This window comes from Salminus brasiliensis, chromosome 11, assembly GCF_030463535.1.
Source record: "Salminus brasiliensis chromosome 11, fSalBra1.hap2, whole genome shotgun sequence".
NCBI classification, from domain to species: Eukaryota; Metazoa; Chordata; class Actinopteri; order Characiformes; family Bryconidae; genus Salminus; species Salminus brasiliensis.
This window is the reverse complement of record NC_132888.1, coordinates 1466063-1482425: the sequence shown is the minus strand read 5'-3', so window position 1 is coordinate 1482425 and position 16363 is coordinate 1466063. Positions and strand designations below refer to the sequence as shown.

At 43.2% G+C, this 16363-nt stretch overlaps 1 protein-coding gene across 4 annotated transcripts in view; it reads left to right on the top strand.

The window, feature by feature from the left end:
- The window catches only part of chd7 (chromodomain helicase DNA binding protein 7), a 68668-nt gene that overhangs the window by 677 nt on the left and 51628 nt on the right, over positions 1–16363 (top strand). The gene's annotated exons all lie outside the window — the stretch shown is intronic.

Below are 16363 nucleotides of genomic sequence, written 5' to 3'. Positions count from 1 at the left end.
ACCCTTCGAAAGTGGTAACCCTTTGCTTCGGTGCTAATGTGAGTTAGCTAGCTTGTTTAGCTCGCCACCCTTTTCTCCCCTCTCCTTCATTGTAAACGCGTCCCGATTAGTTGTGATGAAAAACTGGGAATGTCGGCTAATATCGCAAGCCTGGGTCGTCGTGTTTAGGAAGCGAGGCGGGCAGAACACGGCGAGGGGGTCTGTTTTAGTAGTTTTACCTCAGGAAATTGTTTTATTTCATTTTAAATGAAGCGGCTTCGTTAGCCAGGCTAATTTAGTGCTGAGTGAGACACGAGGCGGTGTGAATGTGGAGGTGAGTCAGTGTGTGAGCGAGCGAGGGAGATCCCCGACCCCCACAGCCACAATACACGGTAAAAAGCCCTCAAATTTACTTTAAACCTCTTAAAGCGGTCCTATTACACTCCCTGGCCCGAGCTGGTTCTCGGGGCCGCCTGTGAGCGACGCCGAATGCCTGGCTAGGAGTGCGGGGCTCGGTTAGAAAAGTGCGTCCGTCCGGAGAAGGACAATATAGATGAGGGGAAGGTTGCTTGAGGCCAGATGGTCAAACGGGTAGTTTTTATCGTGTAAATCCGCGTTTAAACGCGTTATCTGATGTTTTCTGAGCTGGTCTGAGTTTAAAATGTCTAATCTAAGTCGTGTGCGGGTAAAAACGACGTGTTTGTTGGATTTCTGAGCACTTTTCACACTAAAGCGGTGCTAATGAGCTGTGGCTTTGCTGTTGGCCTCATTGTCTCCCACAGGCTGTAATAATAGTGCTAGCCTCGACACGTTCATTAACTTTAGTGCTGTCTGGAAGCCTTTTCGTCAATTTAATCGAATTTAATCTACTTTACACTCAAGTTCAGTGCAAAAGTAGCAGTTTTATTTCCAGCATTTTACGATAAAATGAGTTTTTCCGAAAGTTTTCGGTTTAGTTACCTCAGAAAGCTTGTTTTTGTTAGTCTGATCTCTCTTAATCGCTGGTTTCTTTATTCCTCTGTGTGTATATGAAGTTAGAACCAGTTTAAAGACACCTGCTCAGCTTTCCTCCATCACCCACCACGTTTGTCCTCTGTCCTCATGCCTCCAACCCAGTTCTTAGGGTTGACTAGTCCCATTACTTTAAGCTCTAATTTAAGCAAATGTCTTTGGAAACTTGATCAAACTCTAACTTGAAGTAAATCTGAGTCTGTTCTCATTGTTTTCCGCCCCAACCCCCTAACCACCCCCCAGGCCCTAACCTAAGATGGCAGCTTTTAACGTGAGGGAGCAGATATGAGGGCAGTGCATGGCGAGAGGCAGATGAGAAGCTGCATTGTAGTGGTTTCTGGCCCTCTTTTCTTCTCCTGGGTCTTCCTTTGTGGTCTCGGCAGCTCGTTCACTAGTTGCACAGGGCTGAAAGTGTGACCAGACGTGCTTAGGTTCCTCTTTTTTCCCCCCCTGGAGGAACAACAACAAAAGTTTGTATGGCGCTCTGCACAGGTTCTAGGTCAGCCTGTGATCTCGGCCGGCGATGCGGGCTGTTTGCACTAGCTTGTGAGTTTTAAAGGAAGGAAACCAGAACTTGGTGTTTTTAAGGTGTCTGGTAAGTGCTTCTCTGCACAGGTTGTGGTTAGGAGGAGTTGGTGATCTCCAGCTAGGTCTACAAGGCTTCTGGGTGAACATCTGAAGCATGGAGTTAATGTATTTTTTTGTGTGAGAGCAAAGTGAGGTTTTGTATCACCACCATGGGTCAACTTTAAGAGCATTGACTGTAGTCATTATTTTATCACTGTTGGCTTGATTGCCTGTTTAATTTCCAGCTGAAGAGCAAGTCCGAATGCAGCAGCCATTTCAGAGGCGGAAGGTGCAGAGCAGAGGCTTAACTTTAATCCCAGCTCCAAAGACCATCTGCAGGTGCAGAAGAGCTGGTGCCTCTTATACCTGGTCGTAAGAACATTCTCGCCCATTCTGAATTTATAGGTATGTATACAATATATAGTCATACACTGGTGAATGTAGTGTTTGGAGTCTCGTCTGGCTGGGCAGTCTAACCCTAGTCTGTCAAAAAGCACCTAAACACACCAGCTTGATCAAAGCAGCTGAATCAATACCAATCTGGTGCTCCACAATACATTGCAGGCATGGGCTGCTTTGAATTGGGCCTAGCAGAGAAAGTGTGGTGGTGTCAGTGTAAGGTTTGATGTCACCAGGTGGCAAGAAGTCGATCTAGTAGATGTGGTTTGGCAAAAAACCCTGCGTCGGTTTGCTGTAGTCTCTGCAGTCTTGTACGCCACCCAGATTGTGTACCATGCTGATGTCACTGTTGGGGAAATGGTTCACAAAAACTGCCTTGACCAAGATGTGTTTAGTTGTATGAAGTCCACTTCAGTGTTAAAGTCTGCTGTCCTGGCTTTTGTTAGACTTCTAGCTCCGGCACGACAGTAAGAAGGCAAACTCCAGACATTTAGGTTTGCTGTGGTTGCTGCCTTTTGAGTGAAATTGTGTTTGATTTGGAAGCAGGTGGGAAATTGCAGTTCTTGTAAGCTGTTTGACATGTGATACTAACTCCAGTGAAATCTTTTTTTGGCTCGTTTTCATGTCCTGTTTGCTTTGTGCCTCTCTTTTCTATGTTGACTATCATATCTTTCAGTCGTTTTTGGTTAGTTTCTCAATATAACCAGTGTTTAAAGCGTCAAAGTGCTTAAAATTAAGTTACTTTTTATTGTATCTTCTAATTCCTATTTGCACTCCCCTCTTAATTATCACAAGTTGTCTAATCTGTTCATTTTCAGTGTGATTTATATGTTTATAGTAGAACTGGGCTATATAATATATTTTTGTGTCATGTTTCACCTCCTGAAAGAATAGTGTATTAACACATTTACCATGAATCAGTGCTTAAATGTGTGGCTGGCTAAAGGTGTTTTGGGGGGGAGGGGGGCCGTATGATGACATTTTGTTGTATCTTGATACACATGATTTCTAAGCCCATGAAGGATATTGTCAGATCCTATAGAATACTGGTAAACTGCAAGTTTAATTAAAACGGTGTAATTAGTCTGGATTAACTGGATCAAATGCAACACATCTTAAATAAAAGCCACTGTAGTAAGTATGGGAGAGTATTTAAATAGTAGTAGCATTGTCTGCAACCATGTGTATTGTAATAAAAATATTTTCACCATGTCGCCCAGCCCTAATTGGATGGACTTGAGCACATTTTGTAATTTACCAAACGCAACAGTTTTTAATGATTTAGTAAATGCCTAAATATTGTGATGTTTTTTTAAACTATACTGCCCAGCCCTACTTTTTGGTTGGATTAAGATGATGACCTAGTATAACAATTTAAGATTACTGCATGGGCAATGTAGTCATAGTAGATGAGATTATTGGGGGGACTACTTTACCAACACTGGGTTGTTCTCCTTGAGTGTTTTTACACATTGAACACCAAGAGGTAAGCAGGGTGCAGTCTTATATTTTGATATATAAACCATATTGGCCACCCCTAACACGTCCTCCAATATATTTTTGAAGTGATATGAACTCTTGGGCTATGTTCCAATTGCATACACCCCACTAATGCTATAGTGTGTGTGTGTGTGTGTGTGTGTGTGTGTGTGTGTGTGTGTGTGTGTGTGTGTGTGTGTGTGTGTTATACTCAGTGAGTTTGGCAGGTTAGTACAGTTTGCATTCTAACCAGTTTTATATGAACAGGAATGACACAGAAACCCCTAATCAAAGTTTTTCAGCAGCTGTCACCGCTGCACTTGCGCCGTTATCCGCCATGTTTTTCTCATTTTTTCAGACGTGAGTAGCTCCTCCCTTTCTGTTTTGCACTGCATCGTGGGATTCGTGTCCATCATAACCACACTCAGAAATCAATATTTGGGTATACTACTTTGGCACTCTTATCTAATACTACATATCTAAAACGTAGTTAGTATAACTAGTTGGTACATAGTTGGGACGCATGCTTAGTCTTAGACGCACTAGTGATTCCTAGAATCATCTGTAGTGTAAAACCCTCCCTAACATAGTAAGAGATACTCTGAAGGATATCGGGCTGTGCTTCAGAGCTGCTGTGTTGGGTCTCTGACATGCTTTCAGTCTACGTCATTCATGGCGCTGTCGCCCCTCCTCTCCAGCCCAGGGTTAGCAGGAGGGCTGCGTTGGCCTGTTGTGCTGCAAAAACAAGCAGTCCTTTTTTCCTCCTAGCTCACCATCCCCCTCTCTCTCTCTCTCTCTCTCTCTCTCTCTCTCTCTCTCTCTCTCTCTCTCCCCCCCCATACAGAAGATGGAGGAACAGTTTTAGATGAACAGATTGGAGTGACTGAATCTAATTCTAATGAAAGCCCCTGAGCCTTTAGTTTTGGAGAAAGTGTACGCCTCAATCATTTTAACGTATGAATATTTGGTATTTACCCCATTGGTTCACTATTCAAGTTCACAAAGTATGGTCAGAAGACTTAACCGTATAAGTTAAATGGCTTAAAGGTGACTAAGGATGCTCGTTATTGCTGTGCAAATCAAATATTTATTTAATATTTATTCCCAAAAGAGGAAATCTTAGGTCTGCTTTTTATTTTCTTAAGAAAAAAGTCAAGTTAAGGTGAAAACTTATTCTGTTAAAATTAGTTTTTACATTTTCTCTTACTTGTATAAAGTTCTTAGTGTGTGGGGTTTTTTGTTTTGTTTTTCATGGTAATCTGACTGCGTCCTTAACTTGTAACATACATTTAATGTACTATTGGGCACTGTTTTGGTCATCCATTGGTTTGTAGGTTTTCGTGTAGTTTAAAGGAGTCTGATATTTTCCCAATGTTTACAAGAATAGATCTGACTGTAGTGATAAAACTACACCACAGCTGGTGACTCTCAAGTACAAAAGTCTTGAAAACGTTTGACTGGTGTTTCCTCCATTCAGTAATGCCTGGTGGGTTTATCAGCATAAATCCACACCCAAAGTTTCAGTAAGCGTGTTTACTGCTCACCAACCGCTTCCTTATTTCCCTTTTCATTAATGTCTGTTCTCAAGCCATACATTAGCTGACATCAGCTTCTGTTCCTGCATTTCTTCTAATCTGGTCATTCGTAGTTCTCTAAGACTTGCACTGTGTAGACATAAATATTGGGACACCTGCATTCATTGTTTCTTCTGAAGTCAAAGGTATTAAAGAGTTGATCCTGCTTTTGCTGGAGTAACTGTCTCTACTGTTCAGGGAAGAAGACTTTCTAATAGATCCTGGCTGTGAGGGTTTGATTGTGTTTAGTTACACACGCGTTAGTGAGGTCAGGATGTTGAGTGATCACCTCCTCCCACCTCATCCTTTTCAACTAAACCCAAAGGTACTGGATGGCGCACCACCACCATCATTCCAGACAACATAGTTCTTCCACTGCTCCACAGCTCAATGCTGGGGGGCTTTACGCCCCCCTCTAGCCCACGCCTGGCATTAGGCAGCATGATGTCTGTAGGTTCATGATATTTGTTCTCCAGAGAGTCCTATTCTATTGTCAGTACTTCTTTACAGGGACTAGACAAGCTGTGTGCATGTGTGTGTGCATTTGCACATCTGTTAGCAATGGGTGCAGCTTAAAGTAGCCGAATGCCTTCATTAGAGGGTGTCCACAAATATTTGGACATAGTGTGTATTTCAGACCAGTGACTTGGAGTTGATGAATGGCCGTATCAGCCTGACTAGGTTTCTTACTATGAATAATTTTTGTTCATTGATTCAGCGTCTGACATATAAAACAGCAGATGTTGCATTAAATGTGGTGTGTAAATAATCAATAGGTTAACTGGACTGAAATGTCAGTGTACTTTACATTAGATTTGTTTTATGCCTAATAATCAAATTGTAGTTTCAAATCCACTCTTACAGGATTCAGCTATTACTAAAATGCCTTATTGACTGGATCTTATAGATCAAGATGGACAGGATGGGTAAAATTGAGATTTGGATTAAAAATCATGGAATATTAAACAATATACTGTGGTGTAGCTGCTAAAGTTAGTTATGTATGGAAAAGTAGTGTATAGAAAATATCAATACACTTCAGTATCATGTTTTGCAATACTGTGTTGATTCTCAAGCACTATTGATTTCTAATTGCGAGTGATTTACCTTTTTTGCTTTTAGCAGAATCATATTTAAAGCTGCTTGCGATCTTCTACTGGTTGGTTTGCACTTCAGAGACTCGGCAGGATGAGCAATCGCCCACCTGACGAGGGCTAAACCAATCAGGGGTGGTCAGATTGTGCATATACTGAGCAAAGCTGCCTTCAGTATAAGCACGTTAGCCTGACTTCACATTTTAATTCCTGAAGGCAGCTTTGCTCGCTATATGAACGATCTGACCACCCCCTGGATAATTTCCCAGCCCCAGGCAACCATGGGCTCGCAACAAGCCCTTGGGACATACAGCCCTAACCACCCTGAGGGAAATACTCAAATCTGAAAATAGCCTCCAAGCATGTTTCTGTGCCTGGAGTGCATGGCCATTGATCTCGCCGTGTCGTCAACCTCTTTCCTACACGTGTTTCTGATTCGGTTATTGGTAGTTAGCTGTAGGATGTCTCTTTAGACCAGCAGCCCATGTATCTTATTGTTGATGATGATGATTTTATTAATAATAATTTACTTTTTCATTTTTTACATTTGTATTCTCGATAAATCAACCAAAGGGTAAGATAGTTGTAGTAATTAGATATTTGAAATGGGAAACTAAAATAAAATCTATAAAAATGGATATGAATTATGTATTGAATAAAGTGTTCCATCTATAGGTAAAGAGTCTATCAAATAGTGTTTTAGCATGCAGAGATTTAATGGGAGGGGTATGAGAGTGATGTGGTACGGTTATCTGGGAGAAACTGGGCTTTTGTTTAGTGTGGTAGGTCTTGATGGTAGTTCTGTATTTGGTTGTTTTGGCTGTCTGATATGCTTTTAGTTTTTCTGTTTATGGGGTGGTTTGTCAGTCAAACCTGAAACATTAGAATTTCAGAAGTACTGCAAGTCTGATGCCCACAAAGGTCGAGAGTGCTCAGCTCAGACAGTGCTTTTACTATTTTTGTCCTTGGTAATGTTTTTCCCTTTTCATACTGGCCAGACCTCCACGACAGGACGTGCATCTGGTAAAAACTTCCTCTCTGAATTTTTTTCAGTGTTATAAGCCTGCACATTACTCGAGGGCTGGAGGTCTGTAGCTTTTCTACATTAACCCTCCTGTTATGCTCAACGTTAAGAAATAGAAATAATGTTCCTGGGTCAGATTCTCCCGGTGTCTTGTTTAACCCTCTGAAAGCAAATAAATTCTTTAACAATTCTTTTACTAGCAATAATTTGATAAATGTTTAGTGTAATCAATGTTAGTATGGTTTGTTTATAGGTGTTTTTTTGTTTGTTTTTTTTTTTTGTTTTTTTGGAAAGGTGGTGTCTGTTAGCAATAGATCGCATTTGGTCTAAATTATATTTACGTTTGCAGTCTCTATTAAATGTTATGCTATATGACCCAAACAACGTTTGATAATACAGATGTTTGTAACATTGGTCATTATCCACTAAGCCAATTTGACCTGCAACAAAAGTTGGTTAAGGGTCTGCTCCTGGTTTAGCAATATACCACAAAAATAGCATCACGCTACTTGGACATTTTTACAATACACAATCAGGCAGTGTACCAGACCAGGATTAAGCCTAGTTCTGGACTGCACAGTGTTCTAAATTCAAAAAATCCTAATATGTATCAAGTATTCAGTAGATTACAAAGGGCATAATTAGTCTGTTTTATTGGATTTAGATTAGATTTTTAAATAGTGTGCTCAGTTAACCTTTTTTTTTTACCTGATCAGGACTGATGTCTCAGTGTTGGATGTTTTTATCTTAAACTGGGAAAGAACTGTCTTAGATTTAACTTATGTAAGGATTATTTAATATTTAAGATTGAGGAACCTCAATCTTTAAGGTAAAGGTTCTATTCTTATTCTAGAGGTTTCCTTGTACTGCACAGCTGAGCCAAGAAACGTGTAGGAGCCCCTAAAGACATGATGGTGGTAAACTGGCAAGTACTGGTGCTTCTCATCTATTCTGATTTCACACCTCACACACTGTATATTTATACTATTTAGCCTTTCTGACACAATTGACCAGGTCTGACTGGTAGTACAACAAAACCTGATGGTGCCACATTTTATATTTTAGTATGTTACAAGTCCATACTGCAACCTGATCTGAGATCAACCCTGGTACTCTGAGGGGATTCGTGAATACCAGCTCTGGCTCCAGGGTTTCCCGTTTGCTCCATTTGTTGCTTTCCTTGATTTAACCTGATCTGTGGCTCTTGGCCTATTTATGCTTCTGCATCCAACCTGCACCATAAGTGTGGGTATCGCATAGCCGTGTACCCTGTACCGTGCCCTACGCTGTAGCCTGTCTGGCACCTCCCCAGAAATGTGATTGGGCCGCTTTATTTCTGCCTTCTCTACCTTTTTATGTATTCGTTTTTTAATTTAGTTGGACAAACTAAATCTGTTTAATGGTCATACTGACGTCTCTCCTTTACGGGTTGTTCAACAGCTGTCGACTCCACCTCCATTGTAATCCGCTTAGTGTTGGCTGCCATCGTTTGTAGTACGCCAAGGGAGTCAACATTGTGGCATGGAGACCCCATTGCCAACTAGTGTTCTGGTGGTGTAGCGACTCTCTCAATGCACAGGTGTAAACACTGGTGCAGTGTGCAGCGTAGACTGTGTTGATTCGAGAGAACATAAACCTCCTTAAGGTAGAGTTATTCATTTCTATTTCTTTATTTTTATTAAGTAAATCTTAACTTATCCTCTGACTTTCTTTTACCTCAGATTTTAGTTGTTTTTTTTTTTTTTAATGTATATATTTTTTCCTTCAATCCCTGTAAATTCTTGGCTACATTGAAATGGAGGGTCACCCTCAGTACTTCTGAAAATAAATGTTGGTGGATTAGATCCAGGCCAGGCGGATTGAAGGAACGTGAAAAGGCAGTGGGGTTCGTCTGTTTTAACACAGCCTAGGTGTAAAACTGCTGATCCTAGATTAGCTATTGTGACTGTCATAAATGCAGGTGGAATCTGAACTTGGGTCATCCCTGTTACTCTGCACTGCTTTCTGAATTGCTCCAGGTTCTGGTTTGCCGTTTTCTCACATGGAGGCCTCAATACCTAAACAGAACCCAGGACCCCTTCCAGACACAGCAGCAGTGTTTGCTGGTGTGCCCCCCCCCCCTTCTCCTCAATGCTCCGTGCTCTCCCGGCTCTGAGAGGAAGAGGGAGCCTTTGTGCCTTCTTGCCCCAGCTGACCCCGGCAGCAGGTCTTCGGCTGGTGAGCAGACGAGTGCCAGAGGCAGACTGGGTGACATCAGAGCCTGGGAGGGAAGGTCAAAGTTCCTCCCAGTTCCTCTGCTCTTCCTCTTCTGCATTTCCTCTGCCTGACGTCTCTTCCGGCTCTAAACTTATGGTCTAGAGTCCCAAAGTCCAGAGTTGCAGTGTGTGGATCTTCACAGGCTTTATTAGTACTTTCAAATATGCATGTTAGAACATCATGGTGTTGAGCTGTGGAATATGTTCTTGGCCCTGTGTTTTGTAAGAAGGTTTATAATGGAACATTTAACTTGACAAAGACTCTTTACTTCAAGTAGAGATTACTTTACATTTCAGAGAACTGCCTTTTCCACGCTTCTAGGCTCTAGGTTCATGTTGATCTGCTCCATAGAGTCCAGTAGTATTACTTGGCAGTACTTTTCTAAAATGACTTGACAAACTGTGTGCATTTGCACATGTCAGCAATGAGTGCAACTTAAAGTAGCTGAATGCATTCATTAGGAGTGTCCACAAACATTTGGACATGTGATAATGTGCTGAACTCGTAAGGGAGGCCTGTCCTGTACAGTCCAGTATACACCTATAAATAAAAAGCTGCTTCAAGTGGTTCTTTGAGTGCTTCCATAGTAGAACCACTTTGGGTTCCTTAAAGAACCATGGGCTAAGCTAACCAGCCTTAAAGGTAATCAAAAAGGCAATTTGGGGTTTAAAACTGCCCCTCAAACCAAATCCAATGGGCAGAGAACTTTCCCTTGATAAAGCGTTAATTTGACTGTGTTCTGGTCTGACTGCTTTGCTGCCTCATCAGTTTAAACAGAAAAGTGCTGCGACTTTTTACCAGTTAATTTAATTTTAAAATGAACTTTTAGTGCAGAGTAATCCTCGCTCGCCCCCTCCCCATATTTCCTTTACTCACAGGCTCGAGGAACATGAGGAGCACATCTTTCCCGTTAATAAGGAGGCCATGCGCAGAGCCACCAAATCCAGAATTCCTCACATCCTGTGTCACACTCATGCTGCCTTTGTGCTCACTGTAGATACACCCACCCTCTCTCGCTCTCTCTGATATAAATTATGCCCAGCTGCACTCTTCCAGGGTTGCTGAAGAGCTGAGAGGAATAAAAGGAAGCTCTGCTCCTGGTGAACGTTGTGATGGCCCTGTTATGAGTGGGGGAGGCCCCGGCCTTATTCCCCCCCCCCCCGGCTCCTCTTATGCCACGATGCACCTTCTGTGTTTGGAAATCAAACTAGAGTGAGCCGAGCCATAGGTGGTCCAGGACCCTGTGTTCTCTTAACAGGTTTTTAAAGGGCTCTGTAAAATGGGAAAATTGTGGAGGAAAGATTGGTTAATCAGTGACTTACTTGCAGAGTGCATTAAAGAGTTAGGCGGTGTTAATGACTGCAATCACACACACTTGGTGGGCCATTCCTCTTTACTCCCCACTACTACTACCCCCCCCCCCCCTCTTTTTTTCCCCTTTCAGTCCTTTTACTTAATTCCTTTTTTATGCATATAAGGTTAACTGTTGAAGGTTAACCCTTTAAACCCTACAGTGCTGTTTGTAGGCCCATGCTTTAATTTCCTTCTCTCAAACAACATTTTCTAGCAATTACTGAATCAGTTGTAGACATGAGTCATTTGTAATAGAAACTGAATCATGTGTTCTAGATACTGGTTTGTTAGCAGTTATTGAGTTGTGGTGTATGTATATACTGAATTGCTTTAAATGCTGCAGCAACTGCTTTTAAATTATTCAGTTACTGAATCAGTTATAGTGGTAACACTATTACTGTTACTGCAGCCTTTCTAGATAATTAATTATTTGCAGTAGATATGGAATCATTTTAGCAGTTATTGAATAATATATAATGGGTATCTGAACCATTCTATATACAAAAGCATTTGTAGTAGATACTGAATCTTTTTCATAGCGGTTATAAAATAGAAGCTTTATTTAGTGGTAATTCAATCATTTATCGCTTTTGCTGAATCGTTTCTAGCAGATACAAAGTCTGTTATAGTAGTTACTAAGTAGGCTAAATGAATAAGCCCAGGGTTCAGGGCGCTGATTTTAGTGACAGTGCAGGTTAGAGTTGTCTTTCCCAGTACGATTCAGTACTTTTAATATAATCATTTGCATGTAACAGTACTGTTACTCCATTTAATGCCTTATGCAGTCATGCTCACTGCACCCTGTTCATTACTGGTATTGGTAAAGTGTTGGAGAGCTGTTCAATGGAAGCTGATACGGGCTGATTATGCAGCCATACTAACCTTCTCTGTGACATGGTGCTGTAAGCAGTGCAGATCTAGTTATTTAAGAAGGCCATGTGATGTCAGACTGTGAGCGTTTGGAGTGATTGCCGTAGTCACGTGTTGTGTAACGGTTATAAAACACGATCAGCCGAAGACTGCTTCCAGGTCAACCTCAAGCCCTGACCAACAGGTTGCATCGGGGTCAGGTTGTGTACAGTAGGCTGTACAGTGGGCTTATTGATTGTAGGCCTCTGTGCATCTGTAGTCTAGTACAGTGTAGAATAGCCTGATGAAGAGTGCAGACGTGAGCCTTCATTACCAGTCAGGCTGCTTTCTCACTGACCTGTTTCTATTCACGGTTCTATTGAAGTTTAGTTATTATGGTTTCACTATCTCGTGGATCGCTGTGGCCAGACCAGCATGACGTGCAGCTAAGGTTCAGAGACTGATAAGGGTTTACGTTTGTCGGCGTGGGGACTCCTGACGACGTCCGGGGTCAGTAGGTCATTATATTGGAATCATTTTTAGAGTTGGTATAAAGGAGCGGGGGCTGTAATCAGCAGAACATGCTGTATTGGAAATCTGAAGAGGTGAGGGGGAGGGAGGGTGAAGAAGTGATGGCCTACTTTTAGAAGCTCATCTTGCACTGTGGACAAAAATATTGGGACACCTGCTCATTCGATGTTTCTTCCTAAATTGAGGGTGTTACAAGGATTTTATCCTGCTTTTATTGGAGTAACTATTTCTACAGTCCAGGGAAGAATAGTTTCTATTAAAGGTAACGGTGCACGTATTTGTCACTATACAGCGAAATGTGTCCTCCGCATTTAACCCATCTGGTAGTGAACACACATGCGCGCACACACACGTGTTAGGGGCAGTGAGTACACACACACACACACACACACACACACACCCAGAGCGGTGGGCAGCCAACTCCAGCGCCCGGGGAGCAGAGAGGGTAAAGGGTCTTGCTCAAGGGCCCAACAGTGGCAGCTTGCCGAGCCCGGGAATCGAACCCACAACCCTGTTATCAATATCCCGGCGCTTTAACCGCTGAGCCACTACTGCCCCTAATTATTAGATTATGGAGTAGATTTGCTATAAACATTTGATGTCTTTCAGCAACAAGACCGCTAGTGAGCTCAGGATGTTGGATGATCAGCATGCCACCTCATCCCCAAATACTCACAGTAGTAGTGGATGGAGCCCCATCATTTGAGAAAGCAGTTCCACTGTATTGCTATGTATCAGTACTGATTTTAATGTCAGTATCTGGAAAATGTCCTCTTTATTTTATTTTTATTATATATTTTTATTATATTTTTATTTTCCTCGCCATAATCCTTTTACTGATTTGTCACTTTTTAATGGATAGTATTATTGTCAAGTTAATGTCCATAAAGGTTTTTCTGCTTAAAGCTTAGTATTGCAAATTGTACCATTTACTGGTTGATTCAATGTAATTAAATATTAGGTATAAATATTAGGTACACCATGTCTGTCTTCAGGCTGCTTATTAGACTGTTTATTGTATGACATTTGTGAAAGTGAGCCAGTAAGGTTTGTTTAGATGGTATGAGGCAGTCTGGAGTGTATTTACTGTTTTCCATTGAATTTGCATTCAAGCTGTGAAACTGATCAGCTGTAAAATTGGCCTGCTGTATCGCAGTACTCCTGCGAGTGTAATTGGAATTAATTTCTAGCGAAATCGTAGTTTCAGAATGTGAATTTTAGTGGGTTTTGTGATGCTTGTGCAGTAGTAGTAGGTCCAGCTGTATTTCAGGCCCTGCTCTGCCTCCCCTCTCTCGCTAACCTGTTCTGAAGCTAGAGGATGTCTGGATGGTCACCTGTGGGGGTGTTTTGTTGTGTACCTATCAGACTGTTTAAAGCTTGGTTATTGTTGTGAAAACGAAAGAGGGTGGAAAGTGAGATGGCCATTACCTGCTCTATTATGCCCAGAGGAAATGCCTTCTGTTTATTTTTTTGAGGACTTCCTGCTCTGCTCCCTGCCATCAGTCGGACTGCTCCCCCCTCCCTGGTGTAGTTGGTAATTCTGGCAGCAGTCTATTATAACACAGTGTACCATGTGTGTATGTTCAGACATCTAGCTAGCTGGCTTTTACTTTTGATAAATAAGCATTCAGGTTAACTAGGCAGTGCATCTTGAGGGCTGCTGAGCAGTGATGGGGGGGGGGGGGGGGGGGAGGATTTTCTTAGAAACCCAGAGTGACTTGCTACTGTTAATGTGACCCACATATCCCATTCTGTTTTTTTAAGTGTGTGTTTGTGAGAGACGCTCTGCCCCTGGGTCAGGGCAGACGCGGTGCCCACTCCCAGCCGCTGTGGCGTGAGTAAACTGGGTGCGTCATGGCCCTCCTGCTGTGTGTGACACACACCTCCTTGTCTTCCTCTTGCGGGGCGTGTCCTGGGGTGGGGAAGCGCTCTGGCACTCTGCCAGCTGTCACTCTCCGCAGGGAATTGGGTGAACGGTCAGTGCTGCCGGCTTAGACACCAAATCTCATCACAGGGATTCACATTTGCAGCTCTTGGCCTGACACTCAGTCTTCATCCTTCTCCACCCTTGTGTGTGGTGGTCCTTGTAGCTGGAGTAGCACCACAGCTCTTGTGGTGGATCTTCTGAATGGAGTTTGATTTATGGCTGTGGTTTTAAGGCCCAGGAACGCCGAAGGAGTTCCTCTTCCTGCTCTTACTCACTTATAGCTGTGGAGCCATTAAAACCTCCTTCCTCCCACTGTCTGTTCACACTAAAGCTGTTTGTGCTAGTCAGGATCATCTCTTACCTTGTTCTCTACCCCTGGGGTGACCATGCTCCACCCACAGATCTGTACCTTCACATTGCTTTTGTAGGACTTCCAGGAAAGACTTCTTACTAGATTTAGGGAATAGGGAATGGGGCCACAGCGTCCATGTTTTCTGCAGTCATTGGTTTCCACTGTGACTCCACTGCACAGGTAGAGATTTCCACCTCCACTTTTTTAGTGGAGTGGTTTGACACTTGGTCTTGAGTAGTTTTCATAATATTGTCCATTGTGTAAGAGTGCGTTTGGTTTCAGCAGGGTTAAAGCTGAAAGCAGAGAGCTGTGATATTGCTTTACAGGAAGTTCTGACACCTCCTGTCACGCTATTCTACCAGTGGCTCATTACAGATGGGAAGTTATCTAGCGTTACTCAACCCTCTTTTGTCAGTCTCGGTGATCTGTGGCAGGAAGAGGACTCCGTGTAAGCAGGGGGGAGGTGTCATCTGTTATCAGGAGAAAATGAGCTGCAGTTGAGTGATCACCTGGAAGAACTCTGAAGTTCTGCTAGGTTGTGTTCTTCAGGAAGGTGGTGTAGATCTGGGTGGTCAGTGTGGGATTGCTTTAGCAGCTGCAGGGAGGGAGGAGGACTGGAGGAAAGGGGTGGGGGGAATGGGGGTTGGGTGTGAGGCCAAATGAGGAGCAGAGGGAGGAGCACTGAGACAGGGGAGGGGTGTGTGTGTGTGTGTGTGTGTGTGTGTGTGTGTGTGTGTGTGGTAGGATGGGGTGGGGAGTTTGTGAAGTTGAGGCAATGCATTCCACACCCCTCACCCACCTCACCTCACCAAATGCATGAACACACTCAGCCCTTCATTGGGGCCTTCTCTACACACACCACCGCCACCACCATCCTCTGCCTGGGTTATCTCACATCTGTACAACGTCCCTCATCCACCCTCATCTGATTACACCATGCCGGGACAATCAGGTTAAGACCCCCCACCTGCACACACTCATGCATGCAGTGCACCGATTAGTCGGTGCTTTAGTCCAAGAATATAAAATGCACTACATGTTCAAATGTTTGTGGACACCGCTCGCACCCATTGCTGCTTTAGATGTGCAAATGTGTGCATGAATACAGCTTGTCCAGTCCCTGTAGAGTAGTACTGCCAATAGAATAGGACTTTTTAGAGCAGATAAACATGAGCCTGCAGGCACCATGCCTACTGTACATCGGTCAGGAGGGTAAAGCCCCCAGCACTGAGCTGTGGAGCAGTGAAACTTTGTTCTCTGTAATGATGGTGGTGCTCCATCCAGTTCCTTTGGTACGAGGTGAGGGGAGCTCTTAAATGCTCTTGTCGCTGAAATCCTCACAGCAATGCTTCTCCAGAATCTAGTAGAAAGTCTGTTCTGTCTGACTTCTCTGGACAGTAGAGACAGTTACTCCAACAAAAGCATGATAAACTCTTTAATACCCTTGATTTCAGAAGAAGCCATGAATGAGCAGGTGTCAATACTTTTGTCCCTCTGTTTAAGCATGGATTTACAATAAGGGGGCGGGCAGGCTTGGCCACTATTAGATTTAAGGTTTGTCTCTGTGCCAGTGCTGATCCACTAAAAATCCGTCCATCCTAGCTAATAAGATGCGCGAGCGTGCACACACACACACACACACACACACACAGATGTGTGCACACGCGCCTGGCTACACAAAGAGCGTGCCATGGCCCATTTCGAGGCTGTTTTGGTTTCAGCAGGTGGGAGCTTTGCTTGTGTTCCCACATCTGCCTGCCTGCCTGGCCTGGCAGCTGCTCCAGTTTAACTACCGCCGCTGCTTCTGCTGCTCCTTCACTCCCAGATCCTTTTGTTCTTTCCCGACCAACAACGGATTGTAAAGAATGAATGAATTTAAGCTGTGTGTGTGTGTGTGTGTGGTTTCTTTTGTTTGGAAGCAAAAGGAGAAGGGTGGTGGGGGTAGGGATTATAGGTTGGCTGAGAGTC